The sequence below is a fragment of the Cupressus sempervirens genome, chromosome 7 (genome assembly GCF_028749045.1).
Source record: "Cupressus sempervirens isolate cs-2001-9-10 chromosome 7, ASM2874904v1, whole genome shotgun sequence".
Classification (NCBI taxonomy): domain Eukaryota; kingdom Viridiplantae; phylum Streptophyta; class Pinopsida; order Cupressales; family Cupressaceae; genus Cupressus; species Cupressus sempervirens.
The window spans coordinates 819,587,556-819,605,708 of NC_143124.1; positions in this window are offsets into that span (position 1 = coordinate 819,587,556).

Genomic DNA, 18,153 nt, shown 5'->3' on the forward strand with positions numbered 1-18,153 from the left:
GTGATGGTTTGGTTGAATGGCTTGATTTAAATAGCAATCTTAGAGTTGTCTTTGAAAATGCAAAAATTGATTTTCAAGGTAAAAGATAAATCTTCACTAGTTCCTTAAAAGATCTTTCTGACCAAGTTCTCAACAAACTAAAGAGATCCAGTGACAAGGATTTGGCAAACCATGGAATAAACAACTACTTGGATGCTTGTGTAATGGCCATTAATGTCTCTCAACATTGTGAAGAAGTAACGCAAATTGGTGAATCACTCAATTGTGCTTTCAAAGAGTTGATGAAGATGAATAACACTATAATGAACTTGTTGAATGTTGGATTACCAAATTTTGCTAACTTAGAAAGCACATTCATTGGAAATGAAAATTACATGAAAAAGTTGTAGGGCAGGATGAATTCTCATTTAGGGGAATTGCCTAAGGAATTCACTCTAGAGGGAATTGCAAGTTGCATCAAACCACTGTCAACAATGAGTGATGCTATAGATAGATTCCTCTTATCATATGATTCTATCTCTCAGAAGTATTTTTTGTTGAAAAGACTACAACTAATTAGCTAAAACCTCAAAAAAATGGGGCTTCCAAATGATGTAGAATGGAATGCCCTAAAGAAATTTAGTGAAGCTGGGTCATCTTCTCAAACTGTTACTGTTGCTATCAGTGGCAGTCATAGTTGATAGCACTAAGTAATAACACTGTAACAACTTAGTAAGTGATAGAACTATAATCATTTTGTTACTTGTTTCTCTTTAATTTCAAATTTTGGATTTAATTTCAACTTTTTTTAATGTTAATTGTTACAGGAATCAAGAGCCAGCATATTAGGATAGTTGGGCAGCCGGGCACTAGCATAGTAGCATACTATGGCATATCAGGAATCAAGAGCCAGCATATCTGATCATATATAATTACAAACTGACCTACAGCTATTGTTTCTCCCTTGTATCTACAAAAGGGAATTCATAGTCATTGCAATTTGACATTGAGTCATTTGTAAAGGGTTGTAATTGTTTGTAGTTGACAATCGTTAAATGTATTATGTTACAGGCTGATTTGTAATTATAAATTATAATACAATTTTTTTTAAATGGAGCTTACTCTATTAAATGCATTATGTTACAATTTCTTAAAGAAAAAACTAGAATCAATGAAAATCTCAACATTTTAAAAAAATACAATCAATGAAAATCTCCACATGTAAGTACTAAGTTTGTAACATCAACATGTTCAAAAATAAATAAATAAAATTAAGCATCTATAAAGGGATAGTGAATGAAGGCTATAAATTAACTTCTACAAACATGTTACATAATTAATTAGTAGGTAGAGTCTTAGATCAGAGCTACTAGCCTACTACTTGACTCACGTAGAAGGTTGAGAAGCTGCTATAGTTGTCATTCTGCTTGGACCTGCTCAGCATCACTATCATCAGAATCCTCCTCATTTATTGCATATAACATTTCATTGTTTGTTGTGTTTTCTTCAAATTCACTGTCAGCGTCAGACTCACCATCCATGCCAAATTCAACATCATCTTCATTGCTTTGACTTACAATATCACGATATGAACCACTGCCACTGCCACTACCACTGTCACTTGTGTTTAAAATGTTGGCAATCCCTCTTCTTTGACATCGCTTTCTCCAAATGCTGACAGCCCTATCATTAGGGAAAATTTCTACCTCATACCTAGAATTATAGAGCCTCAGACAATTATCCAAATTTTTGTCTAGTTTGTTTCTAACCTTTGACTTAAGGAAGCCCAAAGTATTGAAAACTCTCTCATCCTCCAATGAACCTAATATCATTGTCAAACATAAATTCGTAAGCTTGAAATATTTTGGTATTGCCTCTCTCAACTGATTACTCTCACCAAGGTTTTTCCAAAGCTTTGTTACCGCTCCCTCTTCATTTGGGTTCTCCATAACAGCATATTGTTCCTTCATTATGTTTGCAAAAGAGTATGATTGATTTCTCAGTCAAGTTTCATCTAAAATTCCATTTATGGTGACTCCATTGATTACTTTAGGTGTGCAAAAATGTTGAATCAGAGTCGTCATCCTTTTTCAAAAATCAATTGGACTGTTTAGAGATTAATATTGTGGAAAAACAATTCACATTGTTTCCAGCAGTTTCTCTGGAGGGAATCTGAATCTGATCTCTGACGACAGATTGTAGCAAACTCACTTGACAGAGTCAAGCACAGAGTCTTTGATCTTCTTGAAGGCTTCACTTGTAACAAGTGAAAGTACCTTCTCTGTATCTGATTCAACTACGCTTCTTGCTTCGTTGGGGTTGACACGAGCATAGTACTGCATTGGTATGTCAACTCCATGTACCCTGGCATATACCTCATCGTTTGCACCAATATGTAAAAAGTTCTCAAGATTGTTCAAATCTGAGATTTCTAACCACTTTGCAAACTTTGTTTCATCTAATGGTAATAATCAGTATAGAGTATCTAGGCTACTACATGTCATTTTACACAGCTTATTATATTCTGCAATGTACATAGCTCTTTGTTGAACCTTTTTTATAATATTTCTCATGTCTTGTAGCATGGGGAGAATAGTTGCTAAAGGTAAGAGCACCTTAACATTAGTTAGGCTTGAATATAGCTGAGGGAATCTGTCTCGCACAGAGTGGATTTGTCCAAGCAATGACGAGTATTCAAACATTACTCAATGCATTGGTCCATCCAAAGAGATCCACATAGTATCATTGTCTTTAAGAAGCTTCCTCCCATTAGTAAGTCCTACAGCAAAGTGTTGAAATTCTCAGACTCGTTTTGGACTTCGACAAAAGTATTGGTAAATCTCTTTGATTAGAGATTCCAGTTTACTTACACAACCAAAATTGCTGACAATTCCAAAAGCTAGATTCATTCGATGGGCCATGCAATGAATGGGAATAGCATAGGGTGCCAAATCATTCTTGATCTTTTTGCAAAGACTGCCTTTATGACCTTGCATAACCAAAGCACCATCCACTCCAACACACACCAACTTTGAGGCAATCTCCATGCTATCCAAACCTCTAGATTCAATTAGAGTAGTTTTCAATAATTCATATAAGTTTTTAGCTGTCGCAATACGATTCAATTTAGTAACAGATAGTAGAAATGGTTGACGACAAATATTGTTTACAGTATAAACATGCATGCACACCCAGGAAGTATTATCAATTGTTGTAACTTCATCTAGAGACAATGCAATGAAATCTGATTTTTTTATAGATTTCTTCATATCGTCTATTTCAACTTGTGCAAGACATTTAGCCCATTCCCACCTGTCGTTTACTGACAAGTGACTGTTAGGATAGTTTCGAGTTTTTAAAAGATGCAATAATGCAGTCATTGTAGGGTAGTCCATCATAGGGTGTCCTCTACTCAATATATAAAAGACCACACCTACTTGAACTACTTTTCCCATATTTTGCACTTTCGTTGCTTTCCCAATGAAATCTTCAATGGAACCTTTTACTGTAGAATGCTTCTCCCGTATTTGCTGGTGTAACTCGTATATTTCAACATTCTTGATATGCAGACAATTCTCCTTTGTTTTCTAAGTTAGCACAAATTTTTCAACTCCATCTATAATTTTCTTCTTGTAAACTTTATCGAAATGCTTTTCTATGGTATCAATTTTAGGCTGCAGCCTCTTCTCCTTCTTTGTTATCTTTGTGCAAATCTTACATCTGCATTCTGTAGGAGGCTCACCATCATTTGGATTAGGCATTAGTTCAATGAACCAGTACTTTTCCACCCATTCTAACTGAAAATTCCTTTTGGATAGATCCCGGTGAGATCGATCTTTCTTCGGTTCCAGTTTTCTTTTCCCCTTTTGTGCATGAACCTGATTTATGGAATCATTTTTGGTTTTCTCAACCGACTGGTCCGAGACTGACTCCAACTCTATAATCTTAGTTTGTGACTCCCTACTATGGGGAAGTTCCTCCAAACCTTGTTCAAGATCGTCCTTAACTGAGATATCAGGTTCACCAACTTGAACTTCAATACTGTTTGAGGGTGCAACTTGTGATGAATCTCCTTTTTCAGTAACCACTAGAGATCTAACTTGTGAATCTTGTAGGTTGCCAACATTTCCACCACCAAAGTATGCCACTATGGTTCTATGTTTTGATAATGGTGGCCTCTCTTGGATTTTAGGGATCAGACCCCTCTTGTTTGACATGGCAAACCGATAAAGGCTACAAAAAAATATCAACTTAGTTGTTGAACAAAAGACTTAACTACTTAGACTACATATAATAAAAATAATATGATTCATTCTCAAAAAAAGGGTACTACTACTACGGTACTAAATTCTATCATACTACCCAATATAATTCACAAACCTAATACCTATAGGCTATCTTAGCATGAGAGATGTCCAGTCACCAGCGGACACTGGACAATGAAACTAAAAAAATAACTAGTACCACTTACAAAATAATTTAAAAATCACTTGCCTTTTACAAAAACCAAGTCCACAAGTCAATAGCCAATGCACTCAGCACTCTGAAAGTTCGATAGTAATAAGAAATGCTAGTCTCCACACCAGAAAATAGAAAATTGTGTAGAATAATAATTTCTTATTGTCCAATCTAGGTTGGCGAATTAGGCGGGATTAACAAGTGGGAATGTCAAATGCAGGCAAAATGCACCTTCCGATGCAAGCCTATAGTAGGAAATGCATCAAACCCAATCACTAATTCTAACATCACCCATGCCCTTTCAACTTACTAAAAATAGTAAGTTTTCCAAATACCATGTAAATCAACCCTGCTTTGGCCCAAACTAGAAATGACTAGGCCAAAACATCTCAAGATCCCACTGACCTCTTTGCTAGCATTTGGGACCACACAAAAATAGGCTAAAAGTCACACAACTAGACAACTGCTAATGTGGAGACATTACACTTTCAAATATTCAATATTCATCCCATAGGTTAGCTAGACTTAACAAATAAATTCATCAAACTAAATATGCTAACTCAAGAAAATCCTTCATTAGCCGACCCAACTCGATCAACACTAACTTAGAAAATACTTTCTATAGACTTCCTTTGGTAACTGAGTGAACTTGGTTAACATTGTATCCTGAACTGAATTCCCTTTGGTAATTGAGTGAGCTGGGTTAGCACTGGTCCCATGCTAACTTCTCTTTGGTGCTTGAGTGAACTTGATAGACACTAACTCTGAACTTGATTGTCTCTAGAATTCTTGAAAGACACTAGAAACTATCTTTATTGCCCGAGTGAACTTGGTAGACACTGGTTGGTAAAGACTTGACATTTTTTGTAACATCAAGGATAATATAAAATTGAACAATCATTTTCAACAATCTCCCTCTTTTGTATTGATGGCAACACACCATGTCATAATACAATGAAAATTTAGAGAAAAATATATATTTAGCTAGGGAGGGTACCTCTATAGTTATTGTAATTCTCATCTATGAGAAATCCCTCTATCAGTGTGAACTCCCTCTAAAATCAATCTCTCCCTCTAGAATGATTCTATGATTACTCTTATTGTAGTTTCTCCCCTATCAAAAAACTTTCCTTCTTTACTCTTCATCTAACTTGACAACAACTCTCCATTTTTAACAATTCACGCAAAAGACATAAATACTCACAAAATTTCTTGGTATTGACAACAAACTCTCCCTCTTTGGCATATCATGCTAAAGAAAACATTTAGTGGACTTCCCATGTACCTGATGTACTAACTCATATGCAATTTTCCCTTTACAATACTATGTCAACTTGGCTGATCTTCAACATGCTTGGCTGATGCATCACTATAATTTGATTAGTGGGCTTCAAATAGGGGAATGACACCTAGCTTACATCTTAGATACAAAAATGCATCCTTAGGTAATGACTTGGTGAATATGTCTACAATTTGTTCTTTTGTATTCACATATTCCAATCTTACTTCCTTGTCTTGCACCAATTCTCTAAAGAAATGATACTTTATTGCAATGTGTTTAGTTTTGGTATGCATGATTTTTGGAAATGTTAATTGCACTGGTATTATCATCGAAAATAACATCTGAATCCTTGATTTCTTCCTTCATACCTATCAATAATTATTTGAGCCAAACAATATTTGAATAATTGACTATTGTAGCAACATATTCTACTTTTTCTATAAACTAAGAAATATATTTTCGCTTCTTTCTTGACCAAGATACTAGCCTCTTTCCAATAAAGAATACTCTGCCACTAGTGCTCTTTCTATCATTAATGCTTCCTACCCAGTCAACATCAGTGAATGCTCTCAATTCAATGTTGCATCATTTCTTATATCACAAATCATAATCTTTAGTATGCTTTAGATACCTCCGGATTCTTTTTATTGCCATCAAATAATTTTCTTTTGGATTAGTAGAAAATCTAGCCACCATAATAACTGCTAATGCTACATCAGGTCTTGTGTGCACTACATATTAAAGTTTTCCAATCATTGATATGTATGTAGTTTGGTCTACCTCTTTTGAAACTTCTCCATTTTCATTCAACTTATTTCTAAATACCCATTTTGTGCCAATTACATTCTTATCCTTTGGTCTAGGAACAAGAGTCCATTTTTTATTCCTTTCAATCTGATCAATCTCTTTATTCATTACTTCAATCCAAATTTCATTTTCTAATGCATCTTTTACAGTTCTAAGTTCAAATTCAGTAAGCAAACATGTACCTTTCAGTTTGTTTTTGTCATTGTGCCTTTTGACTGATCTCCAATGGTTTTCTTAGGTGCATGATGCATTTTGACATATCCAAAAAGTTTGGGCTCCTTCTTTCTGACTTCACTAGGTTCACCATGATCTTCTAAATCATGCTTAGGTCCCACTAACTATGTCTTGGGTCCACCAAACTATGACTCGATTTCCACTAGTTGAAACTCAAGTCCTTCTAACTATGACTCAGGTTACACTTGCTGCAACTCGGGTTGAATTGGAGATTTTGGGGACTCAAGTGGTGAAGACTGTCAATTCCCAATTACATTTGATAAAGTATCAAGTTCATAGTAAACAAAGTTTTTTTAGTTTTTAGGTTCCTTACTATTTTGTTCTTCATTCTTTCCTACAAACTCATCAATCTTCAAATGTGCACTTTTTATAACTTTATGAGTAGATAGATTCAGACATTTATATGTTTTTCTCTTATTGGAGTATCTCAGAAATATGCCTTCATCACTTGTCACACAAAATTTTCCTTTTCTTGACTTCTTCAGAATACAACATTTTCTTCCAAGTACTTTGAAATAACAAACATTAGGTTTATAGTCATAGAATAATTTATAAGGTGTTTTCTCTAAATCTTTCTTGAACTAAACTTGGTTCAAGGTATGAACTATAGTGTTGATTTTGTAACACCCCACCTTGTGTCCCGAAAGAAGTTAATATAAAGTTTTACTAAGTTTGATAGAAAATAATTTTTAAAGTTAAAGATAATAACTTAAACAATAGATATAAATATAGCAGAAGCAATAACATACGCTCAAATATTAACAACACATAATCAAGTTACAACTCTTAAGGATCCCATGACATTGAATCACATTTAATTTAATTAATACTAAAACCAATATATAATAGGTCCATATTAAAGAGTAACTACAAGTACATATCCATTTAAACAATATAAAATCATCTTGAATGCCACTTGACAATAATCATAATGCACCATCATCCACTGAATAGGTCATAGGGTATGAGGTGCTAAAATGATATACATCATGAAATAGATTTCATCATCTCTTAAGATATATGAAATCAAATACAATACACTTAGAGGATAACCATCCATCATAGAAATACAAGAATAGATAGAAAGAAAAATTTATACAAACACATCTAGCAATGACATCCAATGATCGGATCTCAATGGTATAAGAAAAAACACTACCACCTAACCTCGTGGAACCCAAAAAGGCCCATTCTCAACATGATGAGGAGATAAACTCAAGTCTCAAATAGGATAACAAACTCAAAAATCAAAACCAACATCTAGGTTCAAGGAATCACCTGAAAGACAACTATCTCAAAGGGTACCAAAAACACAAGTATCAACTAAACCTAGAGGCAACACAAACAGGTAGGAAATCTACTATGCATGTGGGAAAGTGTCACCATACGAACCAACTCTAAGGTTACTCAACTAGTCTTTTTATCCTTTGGCCCCCTAGTGACTATTTGCGGCACTAGTGTCCTTTTGTATTGGGTATGTGCAAGATCATGGTGTGCCAAAAAGTGGTGATGTGAAAAAAATAGAGTTTGAAGATGTCTAAAAGTGCTTCAAAATCCGCTCTAAATTTTTTCATCCTATCCAGGTATCAAACTTGGAGGGTAAGGCCGAGCCTTATTGGATATCCGATTTGATATTCGATATTCGATATTATCGGATATCCAAAAACATATCAGAAATTCGATATGCTAGGGAGCCTAATATAATATTATTATTATTATATTATAATAATATAAATATATTACCTTATAATAGTATAATATAATATAATACATTATAAAATAAAATAATATTATATTATATTATAATTAAATAAATTATAATATTATATTATATTATAATACATTATAGAATATGATCTCTCAAAAATGAGATAGGTTATTTTAGGCTTCAACATAATCATCCTATAGCATTTGATAGTTCATTGATAGCCCTCACGAGTTTCAAGTTATGACCCTCAGAAAATTGACCTCAAAATGCACTTAGAGAACCTTGGGGACTCCTTGGTACGAGGTGGCCGCAGACGATGGATGGTCTCCATGGCCAGAACAAGAGTGTGACCAGGGTTTACCCACCCACTCAAAGCTAATGGCACTGATAGTTCGATGCCAAGATCAACAATTTCAGAGTTGCGTTGTGGTGCACCTATGAACTGAGGCACACTATGAGTTTTGGCATCGAGCGAGATCACTGTGCCGAATCCAAACAGAATGTGATCTCTCAAAAATGAGATAGGTCATTTTAGGTCTCAGCATCACCATCCTATAGTATTTGACAGTTCATCGATAGTCCTCATGAGCTCCCAGTTATGACCCTCGGAAGATCAACCTCAAAATGCACTTAAAGCACCTTGGAGACTCCTTGGTACGGGGTGGCCACGGATGATGGATGGTCTCTGTGGCTAGAACAAGGGTATGACTAGGGTTCACCCATCCACCTGGAGCTAATGGCACTGACAATTTGATGCCAAGATTAGCGGTTTCAAAGTTATGTTGTGGTACACCTGTGAACTAAGGCACATTGCGAGTTTTGGCATTGAGCAAGATCATTGTGCCGAATCCAAACGAAATGTGATCTCTTGAAAATGAGATAGTTTATTTTAGGCCTCAACATCATCATCCTGTAGCATTCAATAGTTCATTAATAGCCTTCATGAGCTTCGAGTTATGACCCTCCAATCGACCTCAAAATGCACTTAGAGAACCTTAGGGACTCCTCAGTACGGGGTGGCCACGGATGATGGATGGTCTCCATGGCTAGAAAAAGGGTGTTACTAGGGTTCACCTGCCCACCTGGAGCTAATGGCACTGACAATTTGATGCCAAGATCAGCAGTTTCAAAGTTGCGTTGCGGTGCACCTATGAACTGACGCACACTGCGAGTTTTGGCATCAAGCAAGATCATTGTGCCGACTCCAAATGGAATGTGATCTCTCAAAAATGAGATAGGTAATGTTAGGTCTTAGCATCACTGTCTTGTAGCATTCGACAGTTCATTGATAGTCCTCACGAGCTCCCAGTTATGACCCTCGAAAGATCGACCTCGAAATGCACTTAGAGCACCTTGGAGACTCCTTGGTATGGGGTGGCCGTAGATGATGGATGGTCTCTGTGGCTAGAAAAAGGGTATGACTAGGGTTGACCCACCCACCTAGAGCTAATGGCATTGATGATTCAATGCCAAGATCAATGATTTCAAAGTTACGCTATGGTGCACCTATGAACTGAGGCACACTATCAGTTTTGGCATCGAGTGAGATCGCTGTGTCGAATCCAAAAGGAATGTGATCTCTTTAAAATGAGATAGGTTATTTTAGGCCTCAACATCACCATCTTGTAGCATTCAATAGTTCATCGATAGCCCTCATGAGCTTCGAGTTATGACCCTCGAAAGATTGACTTCAAAATGCACTTAGAGAACCTTGGTGACTCCTCAGTACGGGGTGGCTGCGGATGATGGATGGTCTCCGTGGATAGAACAAGGGTTTCACTAGGGTTCACCCACCCACTCGGTGCTAATGGCACTGATGATTTAATGCCAAGATCAGCAGTTTCAAAGTTGCGTTGTGGTGCACCTATGAACTAAGGCACATTGCGAGTTTTGGCATCGAACGAGATCATTGTGCCGAATCCAAACAAAATTTGATCTCCAAAAATGAGATAGATCATTTTAGGTCTCAGCATCACCATCATGTAGCATTCAACAGTTCATCGATAGTCCTCATGAGCTCCAAGTTATGACCCTTAGAAGATCGACCTCGAAATGCACTTAGAGCACCTTGGAGACTCCTTGGTACGGGGTGGCTGCGGATGACGGATGGTCTCCGTGGCTGGAACAAGGGTGTGACTAGGGTTAACCCACCCACCCAGAGCTAATGGCATTGATGATTTGATGCCAAGATTAGTGGTTTCAAAGTTATGATGTGGTGCACCTATGAATTGAGGCACACTGTGAGTTTTGGCATCAAGCGAGATCATTGTGCCGAATCCAAATAGAATGTGATCTCTTGAAAATGAGATAGGTTATCTTAGGCCTCAACATCACCGTCTTGTAGCATTTGACAGTTCATTGATATCCCTCACGAGCTCTAAGTTATGACCCTTGAAAGATCGACCTCAAAATGCACTTAGAGAACCTTGGAGACTCCTCAGTACGGGGTGGTTGCGAATGATGGATGGTCTCCATGGCTAGAACAAGTGTCTCACTAGGGTTCACCCACCCACTCGAAGCTAATGGAACTGACGATTTGAATAGTTCTAGCCATTAGAAGTTAGATTTTGAAAAGTTGTCAAGAAAATTGCAAAAGTTGCTAAGCAAATTTTTGCAATTTTTGCACTAAGACAAGTTTTATTGCAAATTTGATTGCAAATAGACTCTAAAAACTCCTAGGTACCCTAATAATGTTCTAAACATCTAGACTTGCCTAAAAAATATGGAATTTTCCAAAAATCCACTTTATTGGACCAATTGATGGCCAAGGCTTATAATTGCACCATGGGGTCTTGTGTCCATTACAAATGTGGATGGTCACAGGGAGATCATTAGATCTATCCCTAGACCTTATTACATCAGGAAAAGAAAAATGATTAGGTGCTTTGCATTAGTGTTCCCTGTATTTCATTAATGTTTGACTAATTCAAAATTCAGACATCTATGTTTTATCACCATAAACATGAATCAACTCACAAACACTGCCCTCTTTAAGGAAAATCAAGGATAGCCACAAGGAAGAGAACGAAGCAAGGTGAAACACAAGTTCAAGCTCAAAGCCAAGGAAAGCAATGAAAGGGGACTCATCAAAAGAATTTGAGTTCAAAGGAAAATACTTCAAGATAATACACTTTGAAAGTGGAGCAAAGGAAAGAAAATTCAAGGATCAAGCTAAAGGAAATATCCCAAGACCAAACCTTCACTAGTCAAAAACATGGGACAAGTTCAAGGATTCAATTCATAGGCATTCATGTGTCCCAATTCAAGTCAACTTTACACTTGGTCAAAAACTTAAATGTTTGAAGAACAAAAACTATCTTACAAGGAGATCAACTTGTCTCTATTTACATCAATTTTCTATAAGGATCAAACAAGTACACCAAGAATATTTCAGGATCTACCACCAAAGTGAGCTTAGGAGCATGAAAAAGGACATAAAGAAAAGTTTGAGGTTGAGGGCACAAAAGAATGCAAAGATAAGATTCCCATCAACGGAGTGATCCTGATGATGATCAAGTTGTGCAAGGAAATGGATTTAATATGCCATGAAAGATGTTAATGCATGCAAGGGATTGCTCCAAGGATCAAACCCAAAGATGAAGATGAAAAAGAAGAATTACAAATGATGAAGGTGGAAATATCAAGGGTTCAAGCATTGTGAAGTCCACCTATCCAAAAGAAAGAAGTCCTAGAATGATAAACAATTCCTAAGAGCTATTTTTGGTTCCCCTAATTAGAGCTTGTAATGGATTAATCTAGATCATTTTTTTCAAATCAATCTTGTTAGTTCATTGTAATTGGGGCTCCTATTTAAATCCCCAGCCCTCTCATTTGTAAACCAAGGCTGTGTGAGGATTGTTGTCAATTAAATGCCAAATTTGCTCTACTTTGTATTGTTGTGTATTGCATGGAAAATTGTTGTGATCAAGTTTTGACACAAGGTAGGATGGGTGAATGATTTCATGGGAGCACTCACCAACCACCTTGATAGAATGTAGGATTGCCAAAGAACCCAAGATGTCATGCATCAAGTTTGCATTATTGCATAATGATCCTTATTTCCTCACTTAGCTTTAAATTTCATTTCATGTTGTTTAGTATTAGTTTTGTTGGATGAAAGAATTATGGATGCACTTGCTCAATTCGAACATAAACTTGATCACTAGCCTCTTGTTGATGGTAGGAGTGCCTTGTGTGGTGAGTTAATGAAAGTACTCAACTCAATAGTGTAAGTCACCAAAGTGATTACTAGAAAATCACATTATTTCACTAAATGAACATCCACAATTAAAGGAACCTTAAAATCATTTCATGATCTTACTTAGCAACCTTAGCATGAGAGATAACCTTATATCAAGAGAGTATTGAATGTTTGGTGTCATACATGTCATGGACATGGTCATTTCAATAAGGCCCAAAAAATTGTAGACAATTGCAATAATGAATCTTTTTCAAATTAAATTTGGAAAGAATTACATCAATTTTTTTATAAAAATCAAATCACATAGTATTCTAATATTCATCCTTACTTTCTAGATTTTTCTTATTTTATTAGTTTGATAAAAATAGTTTTAATAATCATAATGTCAGCTTTATGTCAAATAAGGAAAAAACCAAACTTTTAATAAGATATTCACAAGAAATTATCTTTGATATAGTTATAAATGCTCTTAAAATTGTCCTTATAGCCTTTTATCACATGCAAATATGATTTGCAAGAACTTGTTCAATATCTTCCTCTTATAATTCCTTACAAAGAACCTACCAAAATACAATTTAGAATGTGTAACTAATTTAACATGTCTTTTTCATTATTACAAAAACCATATATACAAAAAAAGTTCACATTTTACATCATAATACATCATAAATCTTAGAAATTTTCTCCAATGCCAACCCCCCTCCAACTCTTCATGATGTACCTACATTCCAATATCATAAAAAAATTAGTAACTTATTGTATTAAACAAGATAATCATCAATGCATTAAATCATTATGAAGAAAATAAAATAAGAAGTAAATATACCTAGTTGAGTGTTCCAATAGGGTCCTCTCTTTATTTTAGGGTCTCCAATAGGGCTTCATGATCAGCATTAGCAATAGTAAAAAGTTCTTTTACTTTTGGTCTTCCTTGATGCTTCAATAACTTTACATTTGTTGCTATAATAAGATAAAAATATATGAGAATTACTTTGTGCTTCTGATAGTCTTTGAATGCAGGAAATCCATTCCTTCTAAGCATGTATGTTCGCAGCCATGTTCCAACAAAAACTACTGAACCAGTAGGATATGTGAATCCATCATCATCTGTGATCAGTTGTGCAAGTTTTTATTTACCTCTTACACAACGTGCTAACCAATAATCAGATTTCTCATCATTCTCCTATGGTGCAACCAATGCAAAGACATGTCCTAGCTGAAGTAGATCTAATAGATGGTTTTGCTCAAGTGAACTTTCCATGTCATTATTTTTTATAGAGGGTATGATAGACAATTGAGTAAGATAATGTGGAGCCCATGTGTCCACCCACTCACTTGACTCATAGTGATCCCAATCACACTGAAAACAACTAGGATAAAAACAAGCTAGCTATCATGTCCAAATGGTCCATGTACTAGAATCGGAGCTCCAGAATGAATGCATTTTTTATGAGTCTCTCACTATAGCACAATCTGATCTATCAGCTATGGACCCTTCCTCAACCAACCAAAAGAACCTGCGTACCACTAAATCAAGAGCCCCCCCCTATGATAATGCTAAACTACACCAATCAACAATGCTACGAGCATCAATAAGTTCTGATGTTGAAATCTTCAGTTGCTCCTTAACTAGAGCTCTCTTCACACATGCCCCTGCTCCATCATGTTCCCCTTTTCCATCGCTAGACTCAAAAGAACTCCAAATATGAGGCACCCCTCTCTCTACATGCATCCTACACAACTAATAAAACATGCAAGCATTCTTGAATTGACCTATATAGTTATCTGACCAAATGATATGTCTATCCATAGCAATTGCATGCTCATGTAAGAAATCAAAATAATTCTCAAAACAATGTTGCACAAACTCATGAGAGTGAGATCTATCATCACTCATATAAAAATGATACTCGCTAATAATCTTTCGATTATCTTCCACACTATCAAAGGCATGTCTATATGTTATGTGAACAAAAATAGCAATCTGAATGGAGTTGTAATACTGAGATTGTGTCTCATTTTGAGGTTGAAATGTGTAGTTCTCAGAAAAATCAACAACTGATAAATAGTGCCAATGGAAAAAGTCTCCTTACACATTCTAAATTGTTGATCCAACTAGTGAGACATGTGAGTATGTCTTACATACTTGTAAAAAAGATTCACCCTAGAATTTGATTTTCCATCGCTAGACTCAAAAGAACTCCAAATATGAGGCACCCCTCTCTCTACATGCATCCTACACAACTAATAAAACATGCAAGCATTCTTGAATTGACCTATATAGTTATCTGACCAAATGATATGTCTATCCATAGCAATTGCATGCTCATGTAAGAAATCAAAATAATTCTCAAAACAATGTTGCACAAACTCATGAGAGTGAGATCTATCATCACTCATATAAAAATGATACTCGCTAATAATCTTTCGATTATCTTCCACACTATCAAAGGCATGTCTATATGTTATGTGAACAAAAATAGCAATCTGAATGGAGTTGTAATACTGAGATTGTGTCTCATTTTGAGGTTGAAATGTGTAGTTCTCAGAAAAATCAACAACTGATAAATAGTGCCAATGGAAAAAGTCTCCTTACACATTCTAAATTGTTGATCCAACTAGTGAGACATGTGAGTATGTCTTACATACTTGTAAAAAAGATTCACCCTAGAATTTGAAATAAAACTAGCCACACTGATATCTTTTCCAACCAATTCACATCTAGAGCTCTCACCCCCACTCTTCAATGTGTATTTCACCATTTCATATACCTTTTTTTTCACTATTGTCTTTCCAAGATCTTGTTCGCACCCTTCATGGAAACATGTGTCAAACTTGGATAAGCCACCACATTTTGAACACTTCTCATTATGCAAGCATTTTTATAAAAGGAACAACCATCAGCTTTAGGACATAAGAGTTGATCTAGCAAGTCTCTTGATGATTTTGGAAGTCCACTAGCCCCACAATCTTCCAACATTTCTTTAATATGCAAAGTAGAACGGATGGAGTGTAATAGTTCATGGTGCATAGAAAACTCAACATGATATTTGCAACAACATGTATTTCGAATTTTGAGTGGCACACAATAAAATGGCTTCAAAGATTCAAAAGCCCTTTGTGATATATGAAGACTTGGATGACTCTCTCTAAATTGTTTGAACAATATAGTTTGACTTACCTCCAAATAGTCTTTAGGATGTGGCATGCGGTCTCTGATGCCAATTCTCAACTTTAACACGTCTTTAGCATTAGGTGATACTCGTGAGTTAGAGTTCCAAAACTGTATAATTTCTTCCTTCACATCGTCAAATAGCTTCTTATCAAAACATAGAAATCTCCCACCAAATGCCCATGTTTCATTTTGAAGAGGATTATCAATTTTCTCTCATCGACTAAGTGCTCTTCTCAAAGTAGTACAATTTAGATTCAAATCAATACAAGTTTGTCTCATATATCTACCCTTTCTCAAATGATGACTTACCAAAGAGGTTGTAATAACCCTTCAAGCAACTCTGTTATTTTTCCCAATGCTATTGAGAGCACTGAAAAGATTCTTCACAATAATGGCATTTCTTTCCAACTTTTTATTGGCGTGAATCTTCAATTTGGAAAGCATAGGTCTCATCTTTTGCATCTTTAATAAGTGCATGAAAAGTTGACATTGCTCTACCACTGTCTTGTTGCCAAAAAATATCTACTATAGTCTTGAAACCAGCCCATAACCAAATGGTTCTTTCTAATTTTTTTTCCTTCCAAACTAGTAATAATCATTTCATCAATTTTAATTATCCATTTTGGTGTTTTAGAACCTTCATGTCGATTATAATTAGGAGATATGTAAGGTTCTTGTGCATTAGGTTCCTATGCATTGTCATGTTCGACATGGTTAATTATGCAATTTGGATTATGACTTGGTAGCATTTCATCTTAAAAATTTTCATTCTCTAAATTTTCAATTTCGACATTATCATTTTCAATAGGTACATTTCCATTCCCCAACTGTACATATTCATTATCTAACTCTATGATTTCACCTTCGATTAATTCATCATCAACTTGACTAATATTTAGCATACCTTGTCTTTTTCTTCGATGTTCCATTTTGTCCCTTTCCCTATATGCCGCAATGTCTTCATTGGATATCTTCCTTTTGCATTTATCCTTTCGATGACTGCTACTCCCCATTCAGATGACAAATTCGAACACCTAAGGTTATATTTTCAAAATTTTTTCAATTGGTTGGCCCCAAAAATGTGACTTTTTGCAAAATCCGTGAAAAAAGAACTGAAAAAGTGACGTTGTTGGGTCTGTAGGAACAGGGATATGTTCGAAATTGGTGCCAGTAAAATTGGATTTTCGATCTCAAATATGACTTTTGGTGAGAAAAAATTGTTATAATTTCCCTCCTTTGCTATAATAATATTAATATTATAAAACTCATTGGAAAGAAACTGACTTTGGTTTATTAGTACTAATAGTATAATAGTATTAATATATAGTATCAATAGTATTAATATATAATAGTGTTAATATATAGTAGTATTAATATATAATAGTCTTAATATATAGTAGTATTAATATATAATAGTATTAATATTTTTACTATAGATATAATAGTATAAATATTTAGTTTTTATTTATATTATTATTATTATTATGCTACAATAGTATTAATATATTTATTATTATTATAGCTATAATAGTATTATTATTATTACTATAGATATAATAATATTAATATTTAGTGTTTATTTATATTATTATTATTATCCTAGAATAGTATATATATATTTTCAATTTTTAAACCTTATTAACCATTCTAATATGTCCCTAGGGGTCCTAGGACTCCTAAAGACATATGTCATCATTTAATGAGTCATGGAGGTCATAGGTCAACCTATGACCCCCTTTGACCCATATTAACCATTATAATATATCCCTAGGCATCCTAAGACCCCTAGGGAAACATGTCACCATTTAATGGGTCAAAATGGGTCATAGCTCACCCTATGACCCACCTTTGACCCATATGAATGATTCTAATATGTCCCTAGGGGTTCTAGGAACCCAAGAGACATATGTCATCATTTAATGGGTCAAAGGGGATCATAGGTCACCCTATGACAGCGTTTCACTCATATGAATGATTCTAATATGTCCCTAAGGATCCTAGGACCCATAGGGACATCTCTCATCATTTAGTGGGTCGTGGGGGGTCATAAGTCAACCTATGACCCCCTTTCACACATATTAACCATTATAATATGTCCCTACAGGTCCAAGGACCCCTATGAACATATGCCATCATTTAATGGGTCAAAGGACGTCATAGGTCACCCTATGACCCCCTTTGACCCATATGCATGATTCTAATATGTCCCTTGGGATCCTAGGACCCCTAGCGATATATTTTGTCATTTAATAGGTTGTGTGGGATCATAGGTCAACCTATGACCCCCTTCCACACATTTTAACCATTCT